Raw genomic sequence first — 18512 nt, forward strand, 5'->3', positions numbered from 1 at the left:
TGAACAAACACTTTTGGGAAGTTGGAATGGGACCATAGATCTTTACATGCTTCAAAAAATTATAAATGAATTCTTCTTTGATTACCTTTGACTAAGGAAACATTTTTGCTATATTTTGGATTCCCACTGCAACTAGAGACCAATATACTTACGCTATAGCCTAGAGTATACTTCGTTTGCCTGACCAAAAAGAGAAAAAAAATTCGTTCACCACCCTTCAATCATCCAAAATTCCTGAACTGTTACTAAATAAAAAGCATTTTAAATTTGGGGAATTGCAATTACCACTTCTACTGCTGTTTCCCAGACCTTTGTTCTTTACTGAATGGCAAAACTAAAGCTAACTTAAAACTAAAGCTTAGTCTCTGGTCAGGATTACCTCATTTTGATTCCTTTTCCATTTATGTTTGACAGACACTTTTTCTTTTCTATTACAAAAAAAAAATAGAAAACCACCGGAGAATTTTGATTGTGAAAAATTCCAGTTTAATTTCTCAAGGTCATTGTTCTTGCAGATGAAGCTTCAGTAACTTACTTCAAATATGGCACAGTTTGTATGGTTCTGAACAAAAAACACAGTTTGTATTTCAGACATGCCTAAATATGCCAGCCTGCCAATCAAACTTGAAGCCTCCCAAAGGCACAATTGCATGAAAAGAGAGATGAGGAAAGGCAGATAATAGCATGCCTCCTGTAAAACAAAAAATTGCTAAGAACCAGGTTTGTTTGCTGTACCAGAAATATGTGAAAGCAGTGTTTTTCAGGGATTTTTTTTTAGATTTTACTGCCTGGAGAAAAGAAAAAAAATACAACACAACTAAATTATTGAATAATTAGCAGGGATAACATTTTCACTTCTCCCTGTGCCATATAGAGTAGATTTTTCTCCTTCAGTAGGATAGACCCTGCATTTGCATATTTTAAAAGGCCATCTTCTTCTGAACTTACATAAATGCCCTTAACTGTGAAGTAGTTACAGATATTCAGTATTTGAGAAACTGGAGTCATAGCCACCTATGACATCAGTGAAAAAAAAAAAAAAAAGTTGGCTGGGAAACAAATCCCCTCCCCATATTTCTACACACAATTACACAGTTTAGATATCAGCACACATCAAAGCAATAAAAACAGTGTTGAAGAAGGCATTTATACTCTTAGCTTACAATCCACCTGTTAAGATTTAACAGATTTCAGCACGATTCAGATATGACCTAATCTACTTCTAAATAAAACAATAGAAAGCAGATTTTGGACATATGTATTTAAGAAAGTCAAAATAAATGAAAACATAAAATCAGGAGCCTACATTAAGATAATATCAATATATTCAAATAAGTTTTCTGTAAAAAAAGAATTAATTACCACATTTATACAAAGAGAGCAACTCATTCTCTCAACGTGTGTTTTTTAAGCCACAATTTTTAATTTTTTTTCCCCCAAACATTAGTTATAGTAGCTCTCATTTGAGGTTCACTCTCCTAGTCCATGCATAGGAGAGAATGCAAATTAAAATAATGAAGGCTGTGTACTTTGTCTGGGACAAAAAAGACACCAAGTTTCTTGCTGTCTTTTATACACAGATGTACAGGTATCTTATTTGAGGAAGACAGCAAGGCTGTGCACCTGCGTACATTCTGATACCTAGTAAAGGTTGAGCACAGCTTTGCCCCCTAGGCCATGCCACAGCTTCTGCCTCAAAATTAAGTCTCCCTCATGCATTCTGCACCTGCACCTTCGTCTGCCATGTTGTTGTGAGCACAGACTTTTGGTCTTAAAAAATTTAAAAATTCGGTTAAATGGTTTTTTTTAAATTCGGTAAATTTAAATGGTTAAAAAATTCGGTAAATTCGAGGAATTTAATCTAAATTGAAACAAACTTTCAAGGCTGTCAAAGTTCTAGCAACGCGTCCTTTATCTCAGCCACTGAATCAAAAGTAAACCAAGACAAAATCTTCTATTATAAACCTTCTCCTCGGAAGAAGCCTGGAGAAAAATACTGATTTACAACATATTTTGAAACTGTGTTTGCCACCAAACAGTTTTATCTCAATAAAAATTATATATTTATATAACTGTTTATACCCATTTAAGGTTGTATGATTTATTTCATGCTAAAGACTGAAATAGAATGAAAGAGTAATAGAATCATGCAGCCAAACAGTATAACATTTCTACCAGGAGTAGACATCTAGCAGTCAAAAGAAAAAATTCTAAATCATAAACATCACAGACCAAGAATAAACTGTTTCCTTCTGCTGACTTATAAATCCAAGATCAACAACAAAAGTTTTACCAGAGCTGTGCTTCAGTCCTGAGAGCTTTGCTTCTTTTGCCCACTTGGAACAGACAATGAAAGAGTCACTCACAGTTATGTCTTATTTCTCTTTCTACATTTCAGATGTGTGCACAGGCATGCAAACACACACATCTGAGTCACTCACCCCTCTCACATGTGGCAAAGATTTCCCTGCTCCCCAGCCCAAGATCATTACTGTTGCTTTGTTTTACTTCTTTTCCTGCTTGAGACAACTGTTCAATTGCAGTATACACACCTTGCCTCTATCACAAATATCCTCAGTATCACCCAGCACATTTCCCCCCTTACCACAAAGGGATAGTATTTCTGGTTTCAGTCATGATTATCATCGATAGGATTTTTAAGCAGCTCATGCTTTTAAGAAAAAAACAGGTACACAATTGCTTTTTGCAGAAAACCAAAGTATTTTCAAGTTAACCTACTTTTAAGAAGTATAGACAAAAAGAAACAACAAAAAAAAAGGCACATAAAAGACCATCTAATATACTTTGGACCATGAAGAGAGCAGAATATTTTTGCGCGACAATTTTTTTATCCCCTGCCACAAGAGAAAAATGGTATCTAGTGTTAATTATTGAAACAAACATATTTTAAAAACTGACCATGAACTTAGAAAACACAGAAAGGTCAAGATTCCAGACCTTGGCACTCTGATGGGACAAATGGTCAATAATCTTGCAGGCATCAAACCCTTTAGATAAAAATCAGACTAAGACAGTGGGAGTAAGTACAGGCACAGGCTTTGTCTCTTTTCTACTGAAAGTGACAGCTGAAAAGAATCCATATCAGCCAAACAGAGCAGTGACAGTTCTGTACAAAGAGAGAACCACTTTGCAAGTTTTTCATTTTTTCTCATATATCCCTCAATCACAAAAGACAGCATTAAGTTTTGGACACAACTTTTGTTCTGTGAAGGCCATGAGGTTAAGGCATTCAGAGAAGTTACTCACTTGTGCACTGCTACACAAATAGGCTGTCATTTTGTTATAAACTGCTTACAACATAATAATGGAAAATTAGTCTTGGAAAAAAATACAGGGAAAAGACATACAAAGCAAGCTTGAGGTTTGCTTAATATACAGCCCAAATTCTCAAATATTCTACTCAAAAGATCAATGATCACAAACTACAGAGCTGCACTCCCATCTGCAATTATCAAAGAGCAGTCAGGAAAGAACTGAATGGGATTCTTTTCATACAAGGAAAAAAACCCAAACCCACCATCTAAATTCATCTAATCTAGTGGTTAACATATAACAATGAAGCTTGAAGTGATTTATTTTCTTTCAGATGAACAATTCTTTTAATATAACAAAAATTTAGAGCATTTTGTATTAATGGAGGTATTCATAATGAATATTTTCATGTTTCCCATGTGTTTTCATTCACTTGGTCTTCTCACTCTCCCTCAAGAGCAACTTGAAAGCAAAAACATCCACCTATTCTACAGCCCATCAGTTTGTGGAGAGAAACTGTTGTTACTGTATTAAGTTCCCAGAAGACATTGCCTTACACCTTCTTGTCTCTTAAACATGAATGTTATCAACTCTTCTAGTAAGATAATGTCATACTCATTAACTTAGTTTCTCCATGTACTAGTAGTGTGGAAGTTCTACAAATTGTTCATCTTTGATTACAAAAATAATATTAAAACATACCAGAGGCTATGGTAGAAGAGAAAAGTGAAGCTACTTCTGTCAAGGATAGCAGAGCTATCATTAAATTCATGAACAACTTCCAGAGTACACACGCTAACAGTATGTTTCAGGCAAGATGTTGAAACAAGAAAAAAACCCCTGATTCTACATGAGGCAAAATCTTTCTGTCAAACTATTTAAAATACTGATGACATAGAAGCTCAAGAGGCTTTTATTGCCACCATACCTGAACATCACACAGTTTGCTCATTTTAATACTTCATCTGTATGATAGAAGGTGCTAGTCCCATAGGTATTAAATGGGGGGGGGGGGGGGAAGAAAAAGGGCAAGATTTGTATGCTGAAAAGTATTTAGGCATTTAAAGTCCATTAAACAAACAATCCCTCTCCAGCCCCCTCCTCCACCACCATCTTTGTGAACCACATGCCGACTTTTCTGGTCTTCGGAACTTCCTGCAACGTTTTTGTTTCCTCTAACTGCTGAGACAGAAAATCATTTGAAGTCCAAGTTGTTTGAAAGGAAAGAATATTCTCTATGTCTAAAAACCGTACTCCATGTACTCCCCTACTCCACACTCCATTCTTTTAAAATCCCTAGCTGGAAAAGGAATTCCACCAATTTGCCAGTGGTCAAGGGGCAACCTGTGGTGTTGGACGACACAGGGGCTGAGAGCACATCCTCTAGGCAGCAATAAATGCAAAACCTTATGGGTAGGAAGCAAATCTGAGCACACACTTCCCAGCCAGAAGGTGCCCAGGAGCTGACAGGCAGCTGTCTTTCAACAGGAGGTGCACTCTGCCTCCAGCCCCCAGAGAGACTAAGCACACACTGGTCCCTTTGGGCACGGTAAACCACCCAGGGTTTCAGTGAGTTACCCAGCTGTACCACAGGCCTACACTTCTTAAACAAAGAAAAGTCATTTTTTGTTCCACAAGTGGGTAATGGCAAGTCAATAGAGGGGTGTGGGAGACAGAATAGAGTACAAGTGAAGGGTACGAAAACTTCTACTGCAGAATGAAAGACTGTATGTGGGAGGAGAAAAGTATTAGAGTAGAAATTATGTCATTACAGTTTAAGGAAAAAATGCATTCTAAACAGATTTCTTTTTTTAAATTTATTGCCAAAAAGGTTGAAGGCCATAAACGTTTTATTAGAAGCTCAGATTTTAGGTTTCATAATATCTCATAACTGCAAGGTTTTATTGTGGTCAGCTCGACTATGAGTATTTTTATATTGCTGCTATAAATCAACTGGGCTACTGGCAATTAGTTGCAATTTTGTTGAAAGCTACTTTAAATGAAAAAAAAAAAACAGTAAAGAAACAGAAAAATACAAAGCAAATATAGCAAGCTGTGTTTTTATTTCGGTGCATGTAACCAAAACACTGGTATGTGATCAAATCTATGAGTCAAACTACTATAGCAAGCAAAAGCCATAAAAATGAAACACTGAAAAAAGTCACCATTGCAAGATAGTGATCTGTGATCTTTCCATTAGGAATTTATATAACAGCTATACTGCCTTCATGAGGAGAAAAGGGAGGATAGATGAAGGGACAGCCTAAGGAATATGTATTTTTTCCACCTCTACCTGACCCTTAAAAAAAACTTGAAAAAAAACTAAAGAGTACAGTAAGTGCAGCGGATATAATGCTTTTAAACTTGCAGAACAACAGCTCTCAATCACTTTCCTTAACAATGTGGGGGTTTTGGGGGGTTTTGTTTATTTTGTTTAAGTACCCTTCCCATTGAGTAACCATATCTCAATCACTCAATTCGAGTGAGCTTGACAAAATGAAGACAATATTTTTATAATTCTGTCCAAGTCATAACAAGTTAGAAAAATATTTACTTCCTGAATACTGAGAAATAAGTGTTTACTCCATAAATTGTTTAATCTTGCTATTTGCTTTTTTCTCATATATTCACCTTAAATTTTTGTAAAGCACATCACCTTCAGCAGTGTTCTTTTTAGCTTCCATTTCTCAATCACTGTATAGCATTCAGAATTAGAAACACAGTTTATGTTAAGGTCAACATTTTATTTGGGTTAGTCTCCTTACAAAGGAATATATTTTACATTCTCTGAAACTTCTCCATCATGCAAACAAAATATTAAGTGGAAAGATCAGGAGATTAATTTCAAAAGCTTAGTCCAGCTCTGAAAATTAAAAAGTCTGTTCATTGGCATTTAAACTCACTAATGAATTATTTAGTTCTGAAGGTTTTATAAGACACATTTACTTACAAAAAGCAGGAAATCTACACTGTCTCATTTGAGAGCTGGCCAGCTAAAGAACTTGGTTTGACATTAGGTTCCATGAAGATCTGCTTTCCCCTGTATATTCCATTAGCAACTGTGCTGACCTTGATAAAATCAAAAGATTAGTTGGACTCCATGAAAGAACATAATTTAGAGGAAGGCAGCTCACATATCATAGCTATGAAAATTCTAGGCAGATTGTATTTTAAATTACTGTCACTGCTTGGTACATAAGCCATATTCAACCTATTTAGGAACTCAGCAAGAACTATTGCTTCAGCTGCACTCCCACAAGCATCAAGGAGAAGCTGCTTCAAGAGCTGTGGCTCAACATAGTAGAAAGATTCATAGATCAGGTCATCAACAGTATTTTAAAAAATTGTTTTTGGTACAACCTGGGAATAAGGAAGCACCTGACACAGGACCATACCAAAAAGAGAACAAGTTAAGACAATTGTAGTTATTTTCTACAGTGACTGGATTATAAAAGAAACAAGTAGTTCAGTTCAGAGCAAAGGAGATTTCAGGCCTGGGCTGCTGATCTGTAGCTATGATCAGTCATAATGCAACAATTTTGGAGATTCATCAGTTTAATAGACTTAATGTTTTAATTCATTTTGCTGAAAGTATGGCTTTAAAAGAGCATCTAACTGAGCTTTTCCATGTTCTTCCACTTCCGGAATAAAAGTCTTCACAAGGCAAGTCCTAACTTTCCCTGCCAACTGACAAGCACTATCTCTCAGGGTTATTTCAACTTTAAGGAATTTTACCCTAAAGGAAATTCTTTCCATTCCCTTTCCTGTTTGTTTTGATTATCTCAGCATGTATTTGCAACCTCTTTCATACTGAAGTTGAATGTTATACAAACGCCTGAAATTTTAAACACTTCATAAAATGGATTCTAAAAACCAAAACAGGGATCTGAAGGTCTGGTTCATGCTTTGGTAAACACAGAAATACTTAAAATTATAACCACTGTGAAGCTGGATGAGCAAGAACAGGAATCATCTCAAGCTTCTGAGGTTCTGCTGGCTCTTGTTTATAGCTAATGAAACTAAGAGGTTAAGGCTGAACATTAAAAAAGTGCAAACAGAAGATGTTCTCAGAACTGAAGCATTTTAATTTGTATTTTCAAATGCTCAGACAAATAACAGCTTTTTTTTTTCCAGACACACGGGTACCTCTAGCGTAGGTTATCACAAGTTTCACAGTACTAAAATTAGCAGCTAATGCAAAAGAACCAAATAGAAATCTAAGTTTGACTTGCTGAGAGCCAATTTCAAATTCACGTTCTGCTCTTTAACACTAAAACAATCTTTTGGAAGGGATTCAATGGAATTGCTCAATAGAAATTCACACATTCAAATTCCAGTATTGCTAATCATGTTTTAAAATTCACTGACAAGCTGAGCAAAGCATATCTGAAGCCAAACCTGAGAGGACATGCTACCATCTTTAAGCACTTATTTTATCGTTAAGTTCTATAGTTATAAAATACTTAACTGCTAATAATTTATTTAGGAATTCTTGACTACTGGTTTAAACAAAGTACATATAATATGAGCCAATAATGCAAGACCATAATGGGTCTTGTAAAAAGATCTTCACAATATCGTAATAGAGAAATATTCTGTACAAATTGTGTACTATAACAAAGTGGAATCACAGTATGCTGGAACATCAACCAAAATTCTCAATTATTAGAGCAACTGGTACCATAAAAAAGTTGTGATATTTCATAGATTAACTCACATTGGAAACCACAACAGCACTGTATGCAGACTAACTTGCTTAGGGCTTTGTCCAGTCTAGTCTTTAAAAAAAATGAAAAGGATGTAGTTTCGACAACCTATGCTACCTATCCCAATTCCTCAGTGTCCTTAGGGTGATTTTTATTTGCAGGTGCCGAATCAGAACCTCACCTGTTTTAGACTGTGGCCACTGTCTCTGTTCCTCCTGTCATGTACCCCTGTAAAGGGCCTGGCTACATCTTCTTGATGACCTCTTAGGTATCACCTTGTGAAGCAGCTATTAAGCATCTCTTGTGCTTTCTGATGTCCAAGCTGTGCAAAGCCGTTTCTCTCAGCCTCTCCTCATGTCCTCCAAGCCCCTCGTTTTGCTGGCTTTCCACTGAATTAGATTCAATTTAGTCAATGTTTCTCATGTGTTTGGGGAACCAAAACTAGATGGGGCATATCCAGTGTGGTGGTCTAAGGAATACTGAGTATTGGCAATCCACTGGCTCTGCTTCCGCTTATCCAGCCTAGTATGCCGCTGGCATTTGTCACTGCCAGAGAAGCCTGACATGTTGACTCGTGTGTAGAACGTGCAGGTCCTTCCCAGCAGAGCTGCTTCCTGGGAAGTCACTCCCCACACAGTCCTGTGGCAAGGGGTAAGAACATGCATTTATCCTTGTGGAATGTCACGGGGTTTGTCAGGGTCTGTTCCACCAGCCTCTCTAAGCCGCAGAGTGCTGTCCTCGAATGTGTCAGCTACTCCCACAATGTGATGCCACATGCAGATGTGATGGGATAGACTTCATCTCCTCCTCCAGGTCACTGATCAAGGTACTAAACAAAACAGGTCCCAGTACAGTACTTTGCTTGTTACTGGTCTCCAGGTGGAATACAAACCATTAAGTGCTACGACAATCATGCTAAAAGCCTGGATAAACTCAAGATAAATGACGGTCCAACTGCCATAAGCAATATTATATCTAATCTGATGGCATTTACAGTTTCAGTAGTACACAGAAAGGTCCCACAACTATGAATAAGTATATAAAAGATGCTCAGAAACTTCACACAAGGCTATTTTAATTACCACTCAAGGGTAAAAAAGGCAGCAAAACTAAACACAAAACCTAAACAACTCCAGTAGATTCCTCCCTAATAAGGAAGAAAACATATAATTAAAGAAAAACATGTTTATGTATGAAACAGAATGGGTTTAAGTTTCAGAATCTGTAAATATAGTCCATGAAAATAAAAACTAATTTCATCGCCCAGCCAAGGAAACCTAAAGTCACTATCCACCTTATACATGAATCATGAAATGGGAAAGACTTCACACTATAACAAACAAAGCAATACAAGTAATTTCTTAAAGGAAGTTGAAACTTTTTTATCAATTTAATTGATCAGTATTATACCTACAGCTGCCACAGATACACTGACTTCTACTTAGGGGATTTCTAGTCGAGCAAATGTTCACACCCACAGAAGACAACACTTGCTGAGAATGGTTTATATCTTGGAGTTGTTTTGTTCATTCTTATAACTTCTTGCTAAGTCACAAGGAGAAATATCTAACAGATTTTACATATTTCTTATTATTACTTTTCCCTGCAGCGATTCCTCTAGCTGCCATAAAGAATACAATTGTACTGAGAGATGCAATTGAGACAGCTGACATAGAAAAAAAAAAATCTCTAACTTGCAACTTTAAACACCTCTGACCTACAGGCGTACTAAACACTGTAAAATGATGAGGTAGGAATATTGATACTGTTGGGTACAGCCTACATAAGAAAGAGAAAAACATTACCATTAAGCATCTATTTTCCCCAGGAGAAAGAATTATTACTATGCATATATGTAAATATTCTATTTTAACACTCAGCCACACAAAGCAAGGGCTGATACTCAATTAGCAATCCGTGTATACAAAGACACAGTTTGTATACCCATCATCAGGCACAAAGCCACACTCTGTACATTGATAGTTTTAATGTAATCTTATATATGTGACAATACTTTAAGAAATATCGCAGTAAAATACAAAGTAAAAACAGTACACTTTTCAAATGTACTGTCTGTTTACTGCAGAGCAGTATGACGGAAAGAATGGCCACCAATTTTTATTTCCTAAGGAAACAAGGCTTATGCAGTCATACAGCGCAACACCTCCCTTCGCTTCATGATTTTTTGAGCCTATTTGACTCAGCAGAATCTGATAGATAAAGTTTCAAGGGTAGTAATGCTCACAGAAACTTCATTTCAAAGGTTAAACAACCACAGAGAAAAAGCACAAAGCATCCCAAATGTGATGGAAACAGACATAAGCAAAATTATCAAATCTGACAATCTCACAGACTAATGAAGTACTGCTTGCCCTTCACTCAGAAATCTGCACCAGAAGCAATGATTTCCAGGGGTCCAGGTAAAGCAGCCTGGCACAGAAAGTCAGTAAACCCCTCTGCTCTAGCAGTAGAAACTTCATCCTATATGGAAAATATTGGAGCTCAATTTATATTTGAGGTTTTTTGGTGTGGCACTCTGAGCAACCACCTGTACAGCCCTTGACCAATTTAGATAATCTCATCTATCCTGATTCCTTCTTGTAACAAACTGGTCAAATTATACATTTAAAGAGAAGCGGAAGTGAACAAACCTGTTCACACGCTGCTACAGATTACACCAATCACTGCATTTAGTCCATCTCCTTTCACCAACCTTAAAAATAATCTTTTGAAATGGTTCCTTATGCAAACAAGATTGTGTGATTCAAAGACATGTACAAAGATACTAAGAAAATTTTGGGGAGAAGGGATGGAAACAGCAGAGGATTTGAGAGGAGGGAAGACATCCACCTCTGAAGTACCTGCCTGTTCTCAAAAAAATGGTAGCCAGACAAGGGAGAAAATGTTTTGAACACTGACAGGTTTATCCTAATAGTTTCTAATTCTGCCAGGCAGCTTCCAGGACTGAATGCAGATGCCTATGTATCTCTGCCAAAGTACTCTGTGAATGGACTGTTGTTTCAGTAGTCTGAAAAGGGAATTTGAAATACAAGGTTACTGTTTTGATAAAAGGATTTTAAGTACCTGGACATTTCTTAATTGACTACTATAGCTCAACCCAGATCAAAGAAGTTGGATCAAACTAAGGAATCTCTCTATAACAATAATATAAAGGAAGCTATGGAAGTGCCAAAATAAGTCCTGTGTGTTAGCATATTTTATGAAATAATAATAAAAAAGCCCTATTTAAAAGCTTTCTTCATGTAATCTTCCCTGTTGAACATCCCAGCAATCTAAAAGTTATTGCAGTTGAAAATATTTGCACCTCTTGCATATAATGACCACACTCAGAGAATGACCTTGTAGTCATTTAGTTTGCTGTATTTAACAACCTGCATTCTTTTTCCAATTTACTACATAACAAGAACAGAACAGTAGCTCTTCAAAATGCCAACACCTCAACAATTACTGTGTGGCTTATCATTGAACACCAACTTCATCTGACGTTTTTGTCAAAGACATCACAAACTCAACCTAACAGAAATCCCCAGTTTCACTTGTTAGCTCCAGTGTCAGACTGTAGCACACTGACATAACATAGCTTTAAATTAATTCCTACCTTGTCTCAACTCTTATCACTGGTTCCATACTGCCAAACTTCCAACAGTTTTCTCTGAGCCTCAGATGGAAGAAAACAGTAGTTTAATGACACTACTGCAGAGAAAATAGGCCATGGGTTTGTAAATACAATGGGTAGTTTTACATTAGTCCAATGAAGAAAAATTATTCTCACACTGAGTTTGCATTCATCATCAATTAGAATTTTTACATGACAAACCCAGAGCATCCTGCTAACCCAAATCACAGCTGGCAATCCTGCAGCCCAGTGAGGCAAGGCAGCCACTGCCTTTGAAACAGCTCCCTCCATTGCTACAGGGAAACACCACGAGAAGCAAGAATAATAAGCTGTTGTCCTGACAACCTTACAAAGTAAAACCAAGGCTTACTTTACTACAGCAGAACACTAAGGACAACCTGATCACTGTAAACTGCTCCTAATTCTTCAAGAACAGCTGCCACTGCAATAAGCAAGACCAGCACAGCAAAATACATACACTTGCTTACACACTGTAGATGACAAGCACATTAGGCATGAGAACATATTCACAGACACAGCCACACTCTTCTCTTCTTTTTTCCACTTTGTGTCACACTAGTATTACAATGGGATTTCATGCTAAAATGTATCAGGTATTAATTTTCAGTGCTGAGAAGTCAGAAAAACACTAGAAGCACAGGAGTGTTTTTTTTCTTGAATGCACTTCAGGTATCTAAAAGTAGGAAATAATTAGTTTTGAGAAGAAAGCCTAATGAACAAATGAAAACATCCAGAGAAGAGTGATTAAATAACTTACAACTCTCAGGTGGAAAAAAAAAAATCAAAACAAACTTGGAAAAACCCCAACTGACTGAAATTTCCTTTCACAAATACCTTCTTTGCAAAATATAGGAAATAGGGCTGCTTTTCTGCAGTGACAATTTTTCTAACTCTGCATTAATTGCAGTATTTTTTTAATTCTCCCACATGAAAAGGAAAGAACTACCAAAATATATTTTAACAGTATGTGCATTTATAACACATACTTTAGAATGTTTTACTCTGCCCTTACTCACCTTAATTGCGATTTCATTGACACATCCTTTCACAATTTATCAGATTTGACTGAAGTGACTGTAAAAATCCAAAATTAAATATAAGGTGGCCCAGAATCTCCTTTCCATCTCATATACATGGAACAAACAAGTGTAAAAAAAAAAAAAAGGCAATTCAAAACAGAACACAAAAAAATGCCAAACCACTAGAAAAATTTTATAAGTTATTAAAACACATTTTATTGCATTTAAGTTAACCTGCCACAGAATGTCTAGTGTTCTCAGAGTACCTTTCCTTATAAAAACATTTTAAGTATTATAATCTGTTGTTTCTGTAAAATGTAAAACAGTTCTACAATTTCATCAGTTTTTATAACGTTTAAAAAAGTTGGTGATCCTAAAGGGAAATGGAAGGGGAAATTGATGAGTTTTATGAGAGCTTTGTATCTTTAATCTTTTAGGTAGTCTTTAAATCATAGGTATTTCACAATATGACTTTTCATGTGTAATTTACACAAAAATGATTTGATGGGATTTATGTTAGAGGACACACGATACACATCAACGCAGGCAGGCACTATCACAATCCACAGCCACTGTGCCAGTGAGAATTCAGGCAGCAAAGGGAGAGGGGGAGGAAAGAAGAAACAACAAATAAGACAGGAGCATTACACAAATGTCTGCAGAGCTGGGTTTGCGACTTTGCAGGATCCAGAACAAAAAATGAAGACATTATATAAGAAAAGATTCAAAGTCAATGGCAAAACTCCAAGTCCTGTGCTCAGAATTCTATTGAAGCTGCTGAGGGGGAGGGGCAGCCAGACAACTTCAGCTACTGCCACCTTCCAGCCTCCCAGCTACTACAAGCCAATTTACTACCACTCCTCTAGCTTCCTTCTAGATTCCCTCACTTTCAAAAAATAGCTATGGTATCTTTCTACATTGCATGTCACAGCTGTAAAAAAAAAAAAAAAAAAAAGAAAAAAAAAGTAGTTACAGGTCGTTCTCCAAAGGAACACAGATTCCCCAGTTAACAGCACTAAAATAAATGCCTACTTCATTTCAAAGATCTACTATTCTTAAAATGTCTTACAAGCATCAAATCCAATAAAGCTGTTTGCTTGCATATCCAAAAAGATGGGACAGCAGCAGCTGCTTACATTTATTACATGTGCAGAACATTACCTCCATAAGGATTCAAGACATTTTTAAAAACAAAACCTTTAATTATGTATGCACTGCTCATTATTTAAGAAATTCCAGAAAACCAGAAGAATCCACTTATAAATCTTGAGTAGCTAACTGCTGATGTAATTACAGTTTCATGATCCAAATAAGAGCCTACATATCTTCCTTTAAGAACTATGGTGCAAACGAATCACAATGACATTTCTGCCTACTGCTGTCCTGTCTAACTAAAAGCTAGAAGAGTATCACCAATTATAATAATCCTTTTCAATCTTCTGCTCATTCAATTATGCCTCAAAGTGGCTTTAAATCTGGGGTCAGTGCTTTACTACAAAGGAAGCCAGGTTCTCTCTCATTTGCTTCTGTCAGAATAAATCAGATGTTTAACATTAAGTTTGCCCTTTCACAACAAACTAAAAAAAAACAAAAAAGACAGCTATTCATGTGAAATCCTGACAGTTCTTAAAACTCTTACCAGTCATATGGCATCATCACTGAATGTCATCAAGAATTAATGTTATTCTTAATGCGATTTATGTGAACAACTAGTGTTTAACAAACAAGCATACAAACAACCGTGAAACATACTTTTCAATCTACTAAATACAAATTCCCTCATAAATTCTTCTTATGGGATTCTTGGATTTGGTAGACAGTCTTCACACTCTTTTCTCAAAATTCAGGTAGAAAAATCAGGGTTGAAAAAGACTGTCAGGGGCACCCCTACCTTAAACTTCATGAACTGTCCAGTTTGTAAAAGGATGAAGATTCTCTTGAAAATAAAGAGATAAACTGAAGTTGGTCTTGACTTTGCAAGAGGTAACATTTTAAAGAATCAGATATAAATTATGTTGCCTAATGCAAAAAAAAAAAAATTCTACTCTGAGGACAGTATTGCAACATACATAGAATAAACAGGCATCTCCACTTCACTGATCCACAACCCAGCTTACCCAAACATTTTAAAATTGCAAAGCATTTTAAATTGCAAAGCAAAAATTGCATAGAAAGAGAAAAGAGCATTTGTCAAACCCTGATTTCATTTCAAGCTGTCAAAACAGCTACTGTTGGTAATCTTGGATGACTAACGTGAGAAACTAGATAACCCAGTGCCCCACCCTCTTTCCACAATCTGTAACTTGTATTATCATAATAGCATAGCATTTCTCCCTCTGTATTACCAAACTGGATCTCTCAGCAGTAAAAGGCAGGAACCTACCAGAAATATTCTAACATCCAACCGTCTAAATATAATCCTAATTCCAGCCAAAGCAAGGAGAAAATACTTCCTTTCTCCTGCAGTTTGAACTAGTGATCTGCAGATAAAGAGCTTAAGTGCAATGCCTGCCTATGCCCAGTATGAAGCTGGAAGTGAAAAAATGAACTGCCTTGGTTCAGTCATAAAAGTCAAAAACAGCAAAAAAGGGGATGGTTTTGCCTGTTTGACCACTGCTTTGCTTAGTTCCTCATTTGACTCTCTTCATTTGCAAGAGTATTTCACAATGCACTTGAGTAATGGCATGTCAGTAAATGCCTACAAAAAGAAGACCATATTATCATCTTTCAGGAAAATGAAATATAAACCTTTAAAAATACTCTGATATGCACAGTAAGCAAATACCAGCTACAAAGAATGGAGGTTTTGTTTAGTTCTAGGCTTCACATTATATCCTTGGCATATATGAATGAAATGATCTTTAATTGATCCAATAGGATTGGTGAAACAGTCTGGCATCCTTACAAGTATTCCTTCTTGTTACATCTAAGTGCTGCATGACCTGCTAAGTTAACCCACTGGGCATGCAAAACTAAGAAAATACATTCAGAGACCTCTCTAAACCTAGCTTAATATGAATGCTACATAAATTATAAATCAACTGTTGTAGACCCTAAGTAATGTTTAAATATCTATAGTGCATTAGAGCTCTTGATGATTTTAACATGTTCACATTAATAATAAAAGATATTTTAAAGATCAAATTTAAGATTTAAGTATTTCAAAGCTACCCCCGAAGAAGCGAATGGAGGGCAAATAATGCATTCCCACTGAAAGAAGACACAGTTCTGAAAAAACACAATAAATAGAGTAATAAGGCATCAAGCTTAGGCATTCCTATACCCAGCAGTGTGAAGCACTATGTTTCTGAATCCAGCTCCAAAACGTTTCAGTCTAAGGTAGCTAGGCACAGAATCTGAGGGAAAAAAATAGCTGAACAAAAAATATTAATGCACTGTGGTCCTTATTAAAATAAGTCCATCAAACTAAGTAAAAACTGAGACTGAATTATTGGCTTTTCCCCATTTTCAAACATCCTGCCTTATCCAGCTGTCTTCCTTTAAAGCAACGTAAATATTTTGCAGAGTTACCTTCCAACTAAACAAACTTTTAGATATTAGTAACACACATGTAAAATAAAGTCTAAAGGAGCAACATGAGCTGATCAAAACAACGAATTATGTCATCTAGTAAGCAAGCTTCAAATATGCTCCTGTCTAATTGGTGCAGAACTGACCAGAAGATAGTTTACTATTCACATGAAGAAAAAAAAAATTAGACAAATACAGAAATAGCAGGCTGCAGAGACAGATTACACGCTCTCCTTCCCTGCAGGATAGCTGATATAAGAAAGCCATCTAGTGTTAACTTTCAGAAGTGAAAACTGCGCACAAAAGAGCTCGGGAAAATTTACATGTGCAATTCTGTTTAACTTTGCATGTCTTTTGCATCATAAAAAAATAAAACTCGTTTCCTCCAGAAAAGCCAGGCTGAAAGCAAGTATTCAAACTACCGATGTATTAAAATAATGCAGCACCAAGTACTAAGGTAGTTTACTGACCTACTTCGTGAACCTTAACAGCCATATCTGAAATTTGTCAGCTTCGGAGTTGCCTTTGTCAAGCCTGCGTAGCGCTACTTCCCCGTTCGCAGGGGCTCTCACCAGCGCAGCCGAGCGCTGCCGCCCAGCACAGAAGGGCTGCGGAGCCACCAGCATAAAACCTAAAGCAAAGTTGAGCCCAGCTGGCTACAATTTAACGAATCGAACGCCAAGTTTGGAGAACGGATCCCCGAACAGCTATCGGAGTGTTACAAGGTAACAAAGAGTGCAAAAGGATGCAGCTTGCGCCTTGCATCCAGTGACCAAAAAAAAAAAAAAAAACCAAAACCAAACCAAAAAAAAAAAAAAAAGGCATTTAAATAATTTAAAGAAACTCCACGGGCTGAAGAGCCTTTCCCTCTGCTACCCCAAGCGCTTGGCGGTCCCCGCCGCACCGTCCTCGCTCTGAACAGCGGCTCTACCCCAGAGATGTCCGATCGGGGCAAACTTACTCGGTAATTGCCATTATTCTTGGAGTGAGATTCGGAGAGGGGAGCGGCGTGCCCGGGCTGCCGCAGCCGGCGGCAGAACCACCCCGCAGGTGACTGGCGACCCGCCGGACACCCCCGCCGCCATTCGCTACGGGGCGGATCGCATCGCTATTTACAAAGGCGACGTGCGGGAGCGAGCCCCCCCGGCCACAGCCACCCCGCCCCGGTGGGCACCGTGCGGCGGCCGGGGCGAGGAGGGGGTGCTGCTGGGGAAGGGGGACCCGTGGCTCCCCGCCGCTTCCCCACACGCCCCAGACCTCCGTCCTCCCGCGGAGCCCGAAGAAGCCGAGCCTCCCTCCCAACGGCACCTGAGGAAGGAGGAGATGGGTCTATCCTCACGGCACCCCCTTCCCTGAAGCGCTCCCGAGTCCTTCCCGGGAGGGAAGGCACTCGCATGGACGCGGCGGCGGGCGCCGTTCCTTACCTGGTGCTGCCGCGGCCGCCGCTGCTGCCCGCGCTCCGGCTGCTCCGGCCGCGGGACCCCCATGCCCCCCCGGCGCACCCGGGCTCCGCTCCGCTCCCCTCCCGCGGGACACGCCACCCGCGGCGCGCCGGAGCCCTGCACGGAACCGGGGGGCGTCCGCTGGGGTGCTGCGGGCTGGCGCGGGCGCCGCTGCTCCTCCTCTCCTTCCCCCGCCACCCCTTCCTGGCGCTCCCCCGCGCTCTGCCCGGCGCTGGGTCTGGAGTGCGGCTCCGCCGCCGGACGGGAGGGCGGAGCGGCGGCGGGAGGGCGGGGGCAGCAGCGGCACTCACACCCCCGCTCGCCTTCCCCGCACGCCCGCAGCCCCGCCCCGCCCGCCGGCCCCGCCTCCAGCGGCTCCGCCGCCGCGGCCCCGGGGGACCGCTAACTCTGCATTGGCCACTCGCGCTGTCGCGCGTCCCAAACCCCGCGCCCCGCCCGGCAGCCTCACACTGCCTCCCCCGCCGCCCCTCGCCCGCCGCGGCGGGGACGCAGGAGGGGATCCCCGGGGTGCCCCGGGGACAGGCGGCCAGCTCGGGATCGGAAGCGAGCAACAGGTGGGGTGAGGGACGCAGCGAGGGACACAGTCCCCGGGAAGAGCCCCCCCCGGCAGGGAGCCAGTGAGCGCCCTGTCCTCCAGCCGGCCCGGGTCCCCCAGCTGCTGCCGTGCCCAGCCGAGCGGCCCGGCACCTTCCCCTGCCCCGCAGGGGCACTCGTCTGCGCTTTCAAGACCCTGGACAACGCCGCCCGGCCCGGCCGCTCAGCCCCCTGTCCTTGCCCCGCTGCCGCCCTCGGGCTCCTGAGACCCCCGGCTCCTTCCCGCGGGAGCTCGGAGAGTGGCGAGCAGCAGGGTGACCGGGACTCT

General features: G+C 39.7%; 1 protein-coding gene across 6 annotated transcripts in view; it reads right to left on the reverse strand.

The window, feature by feature from the left end:
• SIPA1L2 (signal induced proliferation associated 1 like 2) overlaps positions 1–17875 on the reverse strand; it is a 126543-nt gene extending 108668 nt beyond the window's left edge. For 4 of the 6 annotated variants that reach the window (XM_042025250.1, XM_042025249.1, XM_042025246.1 and 1 more), the window contains exon 1: positions 17612–17875. The gene's annotated coding sequence lies outside the window, so the exon portion shown is untranslated. The remainder of the gene's footprint in view (positions 1–17611) is intronic. The other 2 variants (XM_042025248.1, XM_042025247.1) reach the window with 1 other exon arrangement.
• Positions 17876–18512: the final 637 nt, after the last annotated feature.

Source organism: Corvus kubaryi, unplaced genomic scaffold (genome assembly GCF_017639235.1).
Source record: "Corvus kubaryi isolate FWS band 111438036 unplaced genomic scaffold, C.kubaryi_AGA036_p1.0 37266, whole genome shotgun sequence".
NCBI classification, from domain to species: Eukaryota; Metazoa; Chordata; class Aves; order Passeriformes; family Corvidae; genus Corvus; species Corvus kubaryi.